The sequence below is a fragment of the Macaca fascicularis genome, chromosome 12 (assembly GCF_037993035.2).
Source record: "Macaca fascicularis isolate 582-1 chromosome 12, T2T-MFA8v1.1".
NCBI lineage: Eukaryota > Metazoa > Chordata > Mammalia > Primates > Cercopithecidae > Macaca > Macaca fascicularis.
In genome coordinates, this window is record NC_088386.1 from 124021054 (window position 1) to 124037461 (window position 16408).

The following is a 16408-nucleotide window of genomic DNA, read 5'->3' on the forward strand; positions in this document are numbered from 1 at the left end:
CATCTAAAATGGTAGCAATAAAAAGCATGTATATTTGTGAAATCGCTAAACCGTCACTTACATAATTAAGGGATTCTCTGTCTTTGTATAAAAAGGAATAAGCATATTGTTCAGTCACCATGAAGTCATAGGGCTAGAAATGGGTATAAATAGTGTGAAGACAGTGTAGGAAAGGCTGGGAGACTGGACTCCTGGGTGGATTATTCTTGGCTCCACTATTTACTAGCTGTGTGACTCAGTTGTAGCATTCAAGGTAGCCTTCCCAGGAGAAAATAATACTCCTTACCCCTCAGAGATGCTGTCGGAATGAATGAATCCACCTAATGTGCTTAGGAGAGATTCTGGCAGACCAGAAGTATTAAGTAAATATCAACTTTTTTTTATTGAAATGATTCATGAAGTCATACAAATTAGGAGTGGAAGATCCCACAGAAGTCATTTACTGCACCACCCTCCACTAGATGTGGGAATCACCTCCGTGACATCCTGGCTCTGTGTTCACTCTGCGTCTGTTTGAACACTTTCTTTATTAGGAAGCTCATTACCTCACACAGAACTTCTCAGTACAGATAATTTATTCACTATTTCACTTGTTAATACAGGAAAGTTATTTCCTCATAGAAAAAATAAACCTTTCAACCCAAGAAAGCTTACTGAAAAACAAAATAAGGAAGAAAAAAAGCAAGCAATGGATGGGGTATATTACTTCCTTTCACTCTTCCTACACATTTCTAAGCCTGAGTAAAACAATAGGCAGTGTCTTGCCACCTTAAGAAATGATGCCAGAATGGTTGAACTAATTTATATTCCCACTAACAGTGTAAAAGTGTTCCTATTTCTCCATAGCCTCGCCAGCATCTATGTTTCCTGGCTTTTTAATAATCGCCATTCTGACTGGCGTGAGATAGTATCTCCTTGTGATTTTGATTTGCATTTCTCTAATGACCGGTGTTGATGAGCTTTTTTTCATATTTTTTTGGCCGCATAAATGTCTTCTTTTGACAGGTATCTGTTCATATCCTTTGCCCACTTTTCGATGGTCATCTAGGATCTAGAACCAGAAACACCATTTGACCCAGCAATCCCATTACTGAATATATACCCAAAGGATTATAAATCATTCTACTATAAAGACACATGGACACGTATGTTTATTGCAGCACTATTTACAATAGCAAAGACTTGGAACCCACCCAAATGCCCATCAGTGATAGACTGGATAAAGCAAATGTGGCACATATACACCATGGAATACTATGCAGCCATGAAAAAATAAATGAGATCATGTCCTTTGCAGGGACATGGATGAAGCTGGAAGCCATCATTCTCAGCAAACTAACACAGGAACAGAAAACCAAACACCACACGTTCTCACTCATAAGTGGGAGTTGAACAATGAGAACACATGGACACAGGGAGGGGAACAACATGCACTGGGTTCTGTCGGGAGGTGCAGGGTAAGGGGAGGGAGAGTATTAGGACAAATAGCTATTGGATGCAGGGTTTAAAACCCAGATGATGGGTTGATAGGTGCAGCAAACCACCATGGCACACGTATACCTATGTAACAAACCTGCACGTTCTGCACATGTACTGCCCAAAACTTAAAGTAAAAAAAAAAAGAAAAAAAAAAAAAGAAAGAAATGATGCCTACTAGAGGATGCTTATAGAATGCAATGGTGTTTAAAAAAACTTCTGCCATCTGCCTCTCAAAGGAATGACTGGCAAATCCAAGCCCATTTCATCTTTCATAGGCAGTGCATGTTCATAATGGCCTCCTGACATTAATAATTAGTATTAAAAATGTTATCTTCCAAATATTACTATAGTTAATAATGGTTATATCAACAGTAGAGCATGACTACAAACCGAAAGGTAGTCTCTGCACAACTAAAAACTGCTAAGTCTAAAGGCTGCATAAATTTTTCCTATAATTGTTAATAAACTAAGAAAATAGATCCATTCACTTCATGTTTTTATACATTTATATATAAATATTGTTTATTATAAATTGGTATAAGTTTTGTTTTGTTTTCAAACAAATGATGTGATGTAAATTTTCATGCACCATAGGAATCCATTAATTTTGTATCATCTTAAATGTCCTGTGGATCTTTGTTTTAGGTCATCTTTGAAATGTTCACCATTGATTAATTTTGAGAAGTGCTTTCATATGCTAAAAACCCAAGTGAACTTTCCCTAAGCAAATTAATTTCCCCTTTTGTTTTCGGGCACGTGAACAAGGCTTGGGTCCAGTTTTTTTGCCTTTCCTTGTTCTTTAGATCAAAGGGATCTCTGCTTAGGTGAAGAATGAGAAACGGCTGGGTTGAACAGAGAAAAAATGCATCTTTGCAGGCGAACTTACTAAAGGAAGAAAAATAGTCAATAAAATTGAGTTGTCCTAAGAGTGGTTTGAAGCCTGTGGTATTGATTGATGAATTTCCTTTGCTGTTACTGAGATAAACCAAAAATACACCTCTAGTTCTTTTGTCTCTTAGGTAATTCAACAGAATATGTTTTCACAGACTAAGTGCCAGAACAGCAGAGATCTGCTGAGTTATCAGAATACCACGCTGAAGGTCAGTGTAAAATGTATATATGTAAAGGCAGAAAAATCATGCTCTTCTCATTAATTAAGCCAAATATCTCTTTATTCCAATACTGTACTGTTGAGAACAATGAATAAGCATTTGGAAAGGGTCTTAAAATTTTGAGCTCACATAGTAAAGTCACTTGGGAATTTGTGGTAATAAATATCACTCTTAACTTTAATATCATGTTTGTTTTTGTTTGCCTGTACCTACCTCACATGACTTATCATTGTTATTAGACTAAATTGCAGCAAATTTTACTTAATACGGATATATTTATCCATGGATTTCTGGTTGAAAATAGGTAAATGTTCTGATGACTTCAAGGATATAGGACTAAGCTCTCTTGTAGGCCAATAACATGATTATGTTGGAAAAAATGAATGGCATCAATAGACAATTTGGTCTTCTGTCCAGTTGGTACTACAGAGAATGACTCAATTTTAGTTATGCAACATTTACCACCCTTTGACAATTCTTCTTTAATGTCTAAGTAGCTTTTAGCTGACAATTGTATTACAAGTCAACACATGTCATATTAAGGGCAACATTTTACAAACTATTTATTTCATGGGCTTATCTTGAAATTGCATTTTTAAAGTTAAACAATCAATGCTGTTGAAAAAGGCTTTTGATGGCTGCTCTGGACATTAAGTGACCTCCGTTACAGGTTTTCAGAATAATACTAACAAAAACATCTTTTGAAGTTGGACTCCATGTATTATAAGGAACCCTGATTTTTTTGTGTGTGAAAAAAATCTTGCCTCTTTTCACAAATATTCACTTGTCAACTTTATGCAAAAATGAGATGCTCTTCCTCATTGACATTAGGTGCCTTAACTTTCATGAGAGAGGCCAGCCATACCCTCAAGGAGGCTAAATGCTAAAGGATATTACACTACCTCTCACAGAAGACATGAAACTGCTTACTCTATATTTACAAACCCTGTCTCAGTTGTAAACTCAAACATCTCCAAAGGCCAGGCACATAATATACAGTGAAAAGAACTGGAAATGGAGAAAGTAGTGAGTTTCAGGTCTGCAGTGACAGTGTGAAGAGCTCTGAGGACCAGCTTCCCAGTGAAACAAAAAAATTGGCAAAGCATTATGAAAACAAATATAATATCTAGAAATTTCACTAAGGGCATATAGAAAATGAAGAAATATTTATTCAAGAAAATCGACCAAATCTCCACTAGAAGAGAGAGTCTGTGAAAGTTAAACCACAACCCACTCCCTTCTTTCCCTTGCCTCCTCTCTTTCCAGCACAACTTGACAGAAGCTCCATCTGGGCATCTAAGAAGATGGTGCATTCTCTCCCCTCAAATCCCAACCAAGAATTACTCTATCTTGCTGGGAAGCAGAGGCTACTCACATTTCTCATCCCTTTTCAGTCCAAATTGAAGACACTAAATCCTTAGTGAGTGAAGCCAAGAAGCTGGGGACTCCTTTTTTTCATCTAGGTCCTACCCATAAGATTGAAGTACCACCCCAGATACGTCGGGGTAAGGATGCCATGACCACCCTCACTCAAATTTGCTCGAGGGAAGAGGTTCCACACTAAGAGAGTCAAACTGGACACCAGAGGATACCAGTCTACCTTGAGCCCAGAGTAGTGGTTCAGGGAGTTTGCCCAGGAGGAAAGATAGTCTGTGAAAGAGATCTCTGAAGCTCACCTCAAGGAACTAAGTGTATTTGAAACTGAGTCTGGGAAAGTTCAAGCCTAAGGGGTTCTCTCAAAAACAATAGCCCCAGTTAATTAAGAGCAGCAAACTAAATCATTGGCCAGCTAGTGCCCTAGAGAGAACCAGGGAATGAGACAGCTTAAGAAGAGCCCTCGGGGTCAGAACAAAACTCAAAGGCTAGCTCCAAAAGTAACCCCTGCTGAAATTTAATTGGATCAGATTGCTGAGCATTTGTACCCCAGGGCATTGTTGAAAACAATGATAGCACAATCACCTGGCAAATAGTGAGGTCAAGCATTCAGTGTTGTAATACCAAATGAACTAGACAGGCAAAAAGAAAGATCCAGAAAAGACACAGTCAAAGAGACCTATGCTAAGACCAGTGCCATCCTAGGTGGCTGGACAAAGTTTCAAGGCTATGTCCTCTGAGGAATCATACCAAAGGCTTCACACTGTATGGGGGAAATAGACTTCACTAAAATAACCTAGCCAAATTACAAAGCAAATGAAAAATTAAGGAACAACAAAACAAGTCCTAAAGAGAAGGGAATGGAGTCAGTACCAAGAGTTGTTGGATAAAGACAATATGTTATCTAAAATGTCCAGTTTTCAACCAAAAAAAAAAATTATGAGACAAGCAAAGAAACAGGAACATGTGGCCCATACACAAGAAAAAATAGCAGGCCACAGAAGCTGACTGTGAGATGTCAGCTTTAACAGACAAGGACTTCAAAATAGTTGCTACAAATATGTTCAAAGAACTAAAGGAAATAGTGCTTAAAGAAACAAAGGTAAGTACGAGGGCAATGTTTCATCAGATTAAGAATATATAAATAAAAAGAGAGAAATTATTTAAAAGAGCCATATGAAAATTCTGGAATTGAAAAGTATAATAAAATGAAAAATTTAATAGGAGACCTCAACAGTAGATTTGAACTGGAAGAAGAAATAATCAGTGAACTTAAAAGAGAGATTGATAGGGATATGCAACCTGTAAAACAGAGAGAAAATAGAATGAACAGAGACTCTGAGAAATGTGGCACACTTTAAGTTCACCAACTACATACAATGGGAATATCAGAGAGAGAGGAGAGAGAGGAACAGCAAATATTTGAAAGGAACAATATCTAAAAACTACAAACTTGCTGAAAAATGAATAGTTGTTCTTTTCTTAGCTGATTCAAAAAGCAATTTCTTAAAAAGAATATGCATAAGTTGTATTCTTAGACTTATAACATATAGAAATGTAATACATTTGACAAACACATCGCAAAGAAAGGGGATAGAACTGAGTTGTATTGCAGTGAAGAAAATGAGACCAGGTAAAATAAAATCACAAGAAAAATGAAAGAGACCTGCAGATTGTAAATATAAAAAAATTTATAAATGTATACTTCCTCTCTATTCTTTTCTTGGATTCTTTAATAGGCATAAAATTATAATAATGTACTGTTGAATTAGGAATATATATAGATGTAGTATTAATAACATTAAAAACACATAAACTAGAAGTAACATTTCTATCTTTATAGAATTAAGTTGGTATACATCTAAAGTGTTATGTATACCATGTATTCTGGGGTGTTGAATTGTAAATGGTAAGTATTACAGCAACCACTAAGAAAATATTTTAAAAATACAGTAAAAATTGCTCTGGAAACTAAAATGTTACACTAGAAAATATTCACTTCATACAAAAGAAAGAAGTTAAGCAGGAGTAGAGGAACAAACAGAATAAAAGACATATAAAAAACAAGAAGTGCTAAGACAATATAGTTTGGATGTTTATCCTCTCCAAATCTCACGGTGAAACGTAATTTCCAAAGTTGGAGATGGAGCCTTGTGGGAGGTGTTTGGGTCATGGAGGTGGATCCCTCATGAATGGTTTAGCACCATCTGCTTAGTGATGAGTGAGTTCTCAGTTAGTTTATATAAGATCTGGTTGTTTAAAAGAGTATGACACCTTCCTCTTCTCTCTTGCCGTGTGATGCACTGGCTCCCTTTTACCTTCTGCCATGATTGTAAGCTTCTTAAGGCTTCACCAGAAGCTGAACATATACCAGGGCCATGCTTCCTATACAGCCTACAGAAATATGATCCAATTAAAACCTCTCTTCTTTATAAATTACCCAGTCTCAAGTATTCTTTCATGGCAACACAAATGGACTGACACAGAAAATTGGCACTGAGGAGTGGGGCATTGCTATAAAGATACTTGAAAATGTGGAAGCATTTTTGGAACTGGGTAATGGGGACAGGTGGGAAAAATTGAGAGGGCTCAGAAAAAGACAGGAAAATGAGTTTGGAAAGTTTGAAAGTTCTTAGAGAATTGTTGAGTGGTTGTGACCAAAATACTGACAGAAATATGGACAGAGAAGCCCAGGCTGAGGAGGCCTCAGATGCAAATAAGAAAGTTATTGGGAAATGGAGCAAAGGTCACCTTTGTTATGCCCTAGCAAAGAACTTGGCTGCATTGTGTCCGTGCTCTAGGGATTTGTGAAAGTATGAACTTAAGAGTGATGATGTAGGGTATCTGACAGAAGAAATTTCTAAGGAGCAAAGTGTTCAAGTTGCAGCATGACTGCTTCTAACCGCCTACAGTTAGATGCAGGGGCAAGGGAATGACTTAAAGTTGAAACTCATATTTAAAAGGGAAGCAGAGCATAAAAGTTTGGAAAATTTGCAGCCTGGCCCAGTGGTACAGAAATAATCCAAGCAGGCTCTGGAGGAACCACGTGCTAAAGAGATTAGCATGACAAAAAGGAAGTTAAATGCTAATATTCAAGGAAAAAATGCCTTGAAGCCAATTTAGAAATCTTTGAGGAAGCCTCTCCCATCATAGGCCCAGAGGCCTAAGAGGGAAGAAAGCTTTCAGGGGCCAGGTACAGGGCACCACTGCCCTGCTCAGTCTTAGGACACTGCTCCCTACATCCCTGCCTCTTTGCTGCAGCCACAGATCAAAGGGCCCCAGGTACATCTCTCGTTGCTGCTTCGGAGAATGTAAGCTGCTGTAAGCCTTGGCAGCTTCCATGTTGTGTTAAGCCTGCAGGTGCACAGAATGCAACAGTGAAGGAGGGTTGCCAACTTCCACCAAGATTCCAGAGGATGTTTGGGAAAGCCTGGGTGCCTAGAGGTAGAAGGCCTTAACAGAAGCCACCAGAGAAACTCTACTTGGGAAGTGCTGAAGGGAAATATGGGATTGAAGGCACTGTACAGAGTCCCCACCAAGGAACTGCCTAATGGAACTGTGGGAAAGGGGTTGCTGTCCTCCAGACCCAAGAATGGCAGAGTCACCAGCATCTTGTAACCTCAGCATGGAAAAGCTGCAGGCACTCAACTATAACCTGTGAGATTAGCCGTGGGGACTGCACCCTGCAAAGCCACAGGAGTGGAGCTGCCAAAGGTCATAAGAGCCCACCCCTTGCAGCAGGATGCAGGACATAAAATCAAGGATTATGTTGGAACCTTAAGACTTAATGCCTGCCCTGCTGGGATTCAGACTTACATGGGGCCTATTACCCCTTTTTTGGCCAATTTCTCCTTTTTGACATAGGAATGTTTACCCAACGCCTCTACCTCCATTGTATCTTGGAAGTAAATAACTTGTTTTTGATTTTACAGGCTAATAGCTGGAAACAACTTGGCCTTGAGTCTCAGAAGAGACTTTGGACACTGGACTTCGAGTTGATGCTGAAATGAGTTGAGACTTTTGGGGACTATTGGGAACTGATGATTGCATTTTTCAATGTGAGAAGGATATGAGATTTTGGGGGCTAGGGGCAGAATGATATAGTTTGGATGTTTATCCCTTCCAAATCTCATGTTGAAATGTAATTCCCAATGTTGGAGGTAGGGTGTTGTGAGAGGTGTTTTGGTTTGGGGCAGATTCTTCATCAATGACTTGGCACCAACTCCTTGATGATGAGTGAGTTCTCACTCAGTTCATATGAGATCTTTTTTTTAAAGAGTGATCACCACCCCCCACCCCAACCTTGTTCTCTCTCTTATCATGTGGTGTGCTGGCTCCCTCTTTGCCTTCTGCCATGATTGTAAGCTACCTGAGGCCTCACCTGAAGCTGGGCAGATGCCAGCACCATGCTTCCTATTTAGCCTGCAGAACTGTGAGCCAATTAAATCTCTCTTCTTGATAAATTTTCCAGTCAGGTATTCCTTTATAATGACAGAAGAGCAAACTAAAACATATGGCAGCTGTAATTCATCTACATTAAAAATAGTGGTAACATGCAGCTAGATTAAACAGTCCAGTCAAAAGTCAGAGTTTGTAATACTGGATAAAAATCAATATCCTATTATGTGGTGTGAATAAAAGACATAGTAGAGTTTGAAGGAAATAAATAGGTTGAAAGTAAATACAGATTAAAAATAAAAAACATGCAAAAAGCAACAATTAGAAAGCTAGAGTGACTACACTAATATCAAACAAAATAAACTTTAAAATAAAAAATGGAGATCAAAATAGTAGTATGATCCCGCAATTCTACTTCTGGGTTTATATCAAAGAATGATAAAATTATATCTCCACACAAAACTTGTATGCAAATGTTTATAACAGTATTATTTGTAACAGTCAAAAAGTAGAAACAATGCAAACCTTCCTCAACTTATGAATAAATAAAACCCACACAATGCAATACTACTTAGCAATAAAAAGAAATACAATATGGATACATAATATGACATGAATCACCTTGAAAACATGCTAAGTGAAAGAATCCAGACACGACAGGCCACATATTGTATGATGCAATTTTTATGAGTAAACAAATTTATGGAAAGAGAAAACAGCCAGGTGTGGTGGCTCACGCCTGTAATCCCAGCACTTTGCGAGGCTGAGGCAGGTGGACCACTATGTCAGGATTTCGAGACCAGCCTGGCCAACATGGTGAAACCCTGTCTCTACTAAAAATACAAAAATTAGCTGAGAGTGGTGGCGGGTGCCTGTAATGCCAGCTACTTAAGAGGCTGAGTCAGGAGAATCGTTTGAACCCAGGAGGTGGAGGTTGCAGTGAGTCAAGATAACACCATCGCACTCCAGCCTGGGCGACAGGGTGAGACTCTGTATCAAAAAAAAAAAAAAAAGAAAAAAGAAAAATAGACAAATCTATTGGGACAGGAAGTAGATTAGCAGTTGCCTGGGCCTAAGGTAGATGGTATGCTTAGGAAGTGATGACGTGATGACTAAGCAAAGTGGAGTTTCTTTTGAGGTAATAAAAATGTTCTAAAATTGATACAAATGTGTGACAATCTTGAGTGTATTGAGAATAACCAAAAATCTAAATATCTAAGTACTTTTGTATAATACTAATTTTAGGTTTTCAGCATGGATTAATAATGCAAATATCTTAAGCCTCAAATATACATGATAATCCTATAATGAATCAATTGTACCTTATGAAACATTTTCTTAAAATTATAATATTTGGAGTGAAGAACCAACTGGAATATTTTAAAAGTGATGTATTCACTGCTAAGAGCTAGTGGATTTAAGCTTCAGGCCTGGCTTTACTACTAATTTACTCTGTGGCCTTGAGAAATCTCTTTTCTTCATTGCTGTTTTGTTTTCTCACGTGAAGAATGAGTAGAATGGGCAATATATCTTCTCAGGTTTATCACAGCTCTTGGATTCTGCGATTTCACAAATGGAAGCTTAGTCATTTGGTTTGGCAGAATAGAAAAACACTTGTGCATTCTATTTGTTTAGCATATGGTGCAAATACATTCACCAGTAGATATTTTATTTTGGTCCTATCACTAGGATCTGACAGATGATTATTGTAAGAGTGTTTCCAATATCAAAATGTGCCAATGTCAAAGTGTTTTTCATTGGCCTGGCATTTTGCACGCCATTTAAAAAATTAGGATGAAGACGATGAATCAGCTCCTTTGGAATTAATATCCAGTTCAGTTAAAAAGTAAGAGCCATGGTCTTGAATTAGATACTGGATTGACTCAGCAGCCCCTGGAGGAATTATGTGATGCTGAGGGTGGCAGTTGGGAACTAGGAATGCAGTTATTCATACCATGGTAACGTTAAAATACATCTCAGAATTAGGTGCTGCAGAGGATTTCGGGAGAAAAAGATACCAGTGACTTTTCAAGGCTGCTGGGGTCTTTTTGCTTTTTTTCTGTGTTTGCTTTTGATTTTTGCATTTTAAATATTGAGAAGAAATATGTGGGGCTTTCAGCAACAAAATAGCGATGCCGGGGCTGAAAACACAGAGCCAGAATTGCAAAACCAAAAGAGCTTTGATAATGAATTTACGATGAAGGGTGAGGGAGAAGGTGTGTTTCTCAGGATTATAGATTGGAAAAACGTGTAGATTCCAAAACTGTCAATAGAAATGGGAAATCTGAAAGACAGAACATATTTTTGGACATTTACCTTTAGCCATGTTGAAGTAGGACATTTTGGCCATGTGCAGATGGGAGTACCTAACAGGCACCTGGGCATCAAGTCTACAGTCCAGAGATGGTGGTTATGAATAAATAGCCGTGGCTGAAACCAGGGATATGGAGCGAGGGCAGTGAGCGAGAAGCAACCAGGCTTTTGGGAAGATCTTTGGGAAACATCACATTAAAGTGCCTGGTGGGGAAAGCAGAAGTTCAGCATGGAGATGAAAAAGTAATGATCCCAAAGGTAGAAGAAGAATTAAAGAGAGACTAGTGCTTTTAAAGCCATGGAGAAAATAGCTAATTTTCAGAAGCTGTGTGGGGGTGTGGGTTCAGTTCTAAGAGCTAAGTAATATAAGCAGTGAAAACATGTCAGTAGATTTGGTGACACTAATAAGAGAAATTTCAGCAAAATGATAAGAAACATAAGCTAGAGAGCAGAGGTAGTATACTTTTATTATTATTTTTTTAATTTGGTAGTAAAAGAAGAAGGGACATAGTGGCAGTTTGACAGGGAGTGAAGGTAAAGAAAAATATTCTTTGTTTTGTTATTTGCTTTTAAAAGGGCAGTTGGAGAAACGTAAGTATTTATAGGATGGAGAACTACATGCAAGAATATAAGAGTGCAGTGGTGAATAGCACTTTCATTAACAATGGTGACCATTTGTTCTCTTTTATGACAGAGCAATTTTGAAGGAGCATGATATTAAAGTAATTGAGAAACCAGCTGTCAGTTCCCAATAAAGTAAGTGCAGGAAATTACAGTAAGTTTCCAGGAATTAATCTGAATTTAAAAATTTAGTATGTTTCTCACTGAATTGTCCTGAAGAAGAAATGCTTTAAAGTGTTAAGTAATGTTTAAAAATTTTGCATGAACGTGGGTGGATTGAAAACATCAGCAAGAACTTATGGGGCAGCCAATGGGTACCAGGGGACTTCAGACTAGTAAAACATGAGCAAAGGAACATAGATGTTTGAAGAGTGGCAAGCATTCTAACGAAGGGCAGTGATCGGGAGTGAGGGCTAATCAGGAGGCAAAGTATGGAGAGGGCAGATATAGAGGACTTTGAATTGGATACTTGGGTGCAAATATACCTACTGGATTAATTTTTATCTTTTGGATCACTCTCTTGGTTGAGTTTTCATGAGGTGAACTGCTTGCTTATCAGAATCACAGTTTCAGCAGAAATATATGCAAGTCCCTCAGTGTACGTTGGAGATCGGTTCCAGAACAAAACCAGCACTTCCGCAAGCCCCTCTCCCCACCCTTGAGCATGCCAGTATCTCCTGCATATTCAAGTCCCACAGTTGGCCTGGGAGGAGCTTGCCCATATGAAGACTGCATCCCGTGAATACTTTATTTTCCATCTGAGTTTGGTTGAAAGAAATCCGCTCATAAGTGGATCTGTTCAATTCAAACCCATGTTGTTCAGGGATCAACTATATGTGTGTGTGTGTGTGTGTGTGTGTGTGTGTGTGTGTGTGTCCAGCAACATTACAGATGCTGTAGTGCTGCTGGGTGCTGTCTGGAATATAAAATGAAAGCTGTCTCTGGTCTATAAAGAAGTGCGATATGTAAGTTTGCAAAGACAGAAATTTTGCTTCTGCTTTTAGTACTTTCTCATTTCCTAACACACCTCTAGAGTGAGCTTGTCTTATTTTTACAAAAGAAAGAAATAATACTCTGGAGTCTCTAAACTAAAAAAACATACATCCTGGGGGTGTCACTAGTCAGATCCATCTTTAATTACTTCTATTTTAAAAATTTACCCTGAGAATCTAAGTGTTTTTCTTTTTTAAGCTATCGCTTCTAACTAGTTTTTCTAAGATTTTGGAAGAACTGATTAAGACAGACATGTTAATCCAAACAAATAATTTTACTGAAGAGAAATAGAAAATTATGTAGTCAGTATCCTTGAAGTTTAAAGGTATTTTAATGAGAAACATTGTTTATTATTGTTTTTCTTGATTGACAGGTTTTCCCCGCAGAGGATAATTGCTATCATCGCAGGAATTGCATAAAATTTGAAACTTGAAGCTATTCTGAGCTATTTTAATAATGTACTCTTTTGTCAAAATGAATTTAAAAATAGTTGAGAAATGATATAAAAACCCAAGTTTTAAAAACACACTTCGATTTATTCATCTAATTGTATTTTTATCGGCAAAAATGTCCAGATATATAAAACATTTCATTATATATTTGAAATAAGGCTTACATACTAAAATCATCATCTCTTGCTATTTTGGGGACCCTGGGACATGCAGATTATTGCCTGAGCACTTTCTTTTTATTTTGGTGAAATGCATCATTTGTTTTTTTTCCCCAACTTTTATTTTAGGCTTAGTGGGTACATGTGAAGGTTTGTTACACGGGTAAATTGTGTGTCATTGAGATTTGGTGTGAGAATAATCCCACGACCCAGGTATTGAGCACAGTACCTGATAGGTAGTTTTCCAAGTGTTACCCCTTCCCACACTCCATCTCTGGCAGTCTCCAGTGTCTGTTGTTCCCATCTTTGTGTCCATGTGTACCCAATGTTTAGCTCCCACTTCTAAGTGAGAACATGTGGTAGTTAGCTCAGGACAAAAGCCTCCAGTTATATCTATGTCTGCAAAGAACATGATTTTATTCCTTTTATAGCTGTATAGTATTCCGTGGTGTATATACACCACATTTTCTTTACCCAGTCCACCATTGATGAGTATCTGGTTTGATTCCAGATCTTTGATATTGTGAATAGTGCTGTGATGAAGAGATGAGTACATGTGTCTTTTCAATAGAATGATTTATATTCCTTTGTGTATATACCCAATTACTTTGTATATATGGTGAAATATAGGGGTCTGGTTTCTTTCTTCTACATATGGCTACTCAGTTATCCTGCACCATTTATTGAATACAAAGTCGTTTACTCATTGCTTGCTGTTTTTGACTTTGTTGAAGACCAGAGGTGGTAGATGTACAGCTTTATTTCTGGGTTCTCTATTGTGTTCCATTGGTCTATGTGTCTGTTTTTCTACCAGTATCATCCTGTTTTGATTACTGTGGCCTTGTAATAGAGTTTGGAGTTGGGTAATATAATGCCTCCAGCTTTGTTGTTTTTGCTTAGAATTGCTCTGGCTATTCAGGCTCTTTTTTGGTTCCATATGAATTTTATAATAGTTTTTTCTAATTGTGTGAAAAATGACATTGATAATTTGATAGTAGCATTAAATCTATAGACTGCTTTGGGCAGTATGGCCATTTTAATGATATTGATTCTTTCAATCCATGAACACAGGATGATTTTCACATTTGTTTGTGTCACCTATGATTTCTTTCAGCAGTAATATGTAGTTCTTCTTGTAGAGATCTTTCACCTCCTCGGTTATATGTACTCCTAAGATGGATGTGTGTGTGTGTGTGTGTGTGTGTGTGTGTGTGTGTGTGTGTTGTGTTCTTTATTTGGTTCTCACCTTGAGTGTTATTGGTGTATAGAAACGCTACTGATTTTTATACATTGATTTTATATCCTAAAACTTTATTAAAGTTGTTTATCAGCTCTAGGAGACTTTTTGTGGAGTCTTTAGAATTTTCTAGGTATAGAATCATATCATCAGTGAAGAAAAATAGCTTGACTTCTTTTTATTTTTTACTATCTGGAGGCCTTTTCTTTCTTTCTCTTGCCCGATTGCTTTGGTTAGGTCCAGTACCAGAGGAGTAGTGAGAGTGGGCATCCTTGTCTTGTTCCAGTTCTTAAGGGGAATGCTTCCAGCTTTTGTTCTTTAAGTATAATGTTGACTGTGGCTTTGTCAGAGATGGCCCTTGTTATTTTGAGGTATGTTCCTTTGATGCCTAGTTTGTTGAAAGTTTTTATCAGGAAGTGATGTTGGATTTTATGGAAAACTTTGTCTGTATCTATGTGATGATAGTATGATTTTTGTTTTTAATTCTGTTTATGCAGTGAATCACATTAGTTGATTTGTATATGTTCAACCAGCCCTGCATCTTAAAATTAAAGCCTACTTGATAGCAGTGAATCAACTTTTTGATGTGCTGTTGGATTCAGTTTGCTAATATTTTGTTGGGGTTTTTTTTGCATGTATGTTCATCAGCAATATCGGCATGTAATTTGTTGTTGTTGTGTGTTTGCCAGATTTTGGTATCAGAGTATTGCTGGCTACACAGAAAGAGTTAGGGGAGAGTCCCTTCTCCTTTATTTTTTGGAGCAGTTTCAGCAGGATTGGCACCAGCGCTTCATTGTACCTCTGAGAGAATGGCCAAGCACTTTTAATGAGAGTGGCCCAGAATTCAGCACAAGCTGCTTTCTCTGTCTACACACTCTCCCGTGTTAGCTGATCTTTACTTTCTGATGGTCACTCTGAAGACCCTCAAATGTCTATCTCTTGCCCTGATATTGCCAATAACTCCAACTTAACACTCAACTATTTTCTTGACTTCTCCATTTGAATGACTAAAGGACATCCAGCATCATCACCACTTCCTAGCTCCAGCCCATTGTTCCCCTCCTTAGTCTGCCCCTTCCATACACTAGGAGCTTCCATACACCCAGGAACTCAAGCCAAAATCATTGCAGTTATTCCTGATTTCGTTCTTTTCTTCACGTAATTCATTAACGTATGCTGTTTAACATACATGTACAATTTTGTAGCCTACTTTTTATATACAGTTACATTGTTGGCCTTAATTTCCATATGTTTAATTATTTCTTGAAAATCTGGTTTATGAAGGATGCATGAGTCTTCATGATGTAGATGTCCAAAGTTTATTTCATCATTCCTATACTGCTGGGCATGTAAATTCTCTCTTAAGTCTTGCCATCACCGGTTGTTAAGTATATTGAATACTTATCTGATGCTCACTGTTTGTAGGCACTGTTCTAGCATTTTAAAAGTGATAGCACCCTTAATCCTTGAATCTATGAGGTAAATACAATTATTATCTCTATTTTGCAGATAAGGAACCTGAGGCAGAGAAAGACTAAACTAACTCAAAACTACATAGCTGGAAAGGGGAGGCTATGGGGTTCAAACCAGTGGTCTGACTCCAGACCCAGGTTCTAAATTGAACTAGTCTGTTTGCTTAGATATACCATTTTGTACCACAACCATATTTTATACCAGTCTGCATGCAACTCTGGTCATTTCTTTAAAATATATCCTTAGAAGTGGATCAATAGTCATACATTTTAAATGCTTTGAGTAGAACACATTACGAAATTATCCTCCAGAAAGATTGTACAACTTTATCAATTTATACTACCCCTGTCAGTTGCTGAGTGTCCTCTGGGTGTAATAATTTCAAAGCTCTTGAGCAATTTACTCGGAATAAATGGTCTAATAGTTATAGTTGCATCTCTTTGATTACCAGAGAAGCTTATTTTTCTCATGTGTATGCTAACAGTTGTACCTTTACATATGGCTTTTGCAAACTTTGCTACTGGAATTTTCATTTTTTCATATCATGTTACAGAAACTCATTACTTATTGAGATTAATACTTGAGTTTGTCAAATACGTTGCTTGCCTTTTTAAAAACACAATTGTCATTTGGTTTTTAAATTATGTTTATGTTATTTACTGAAGTATAGACATTTTAAAATTGGTTTCTGCAGTTGCATGATATTAAATAGTCATATAAACAATCACCTATATTTCACTATAAATTACTTTTCATAGTATTAATTATTGGAAGTCTCACTCTGCTTACCTAATTCTT

The 16408-nt window shown here is 37.5% G+C and overlaps 1 protein-coding gene across 8 annotated transcripts in view; it reads right to left on the bottom strand.

Annotated features, from left to right (window-relative positions):
* SPHKAP (SPHK1 interactor, AKAP domain containing) overlaps positions 1-16408 on the bottom strand; it is a 195614-nt gene that overhangs the window by 95511 nt on the left and 83695 nt on the right. The gene's annotated exons all lie outside the window — the stretch shown is intronic.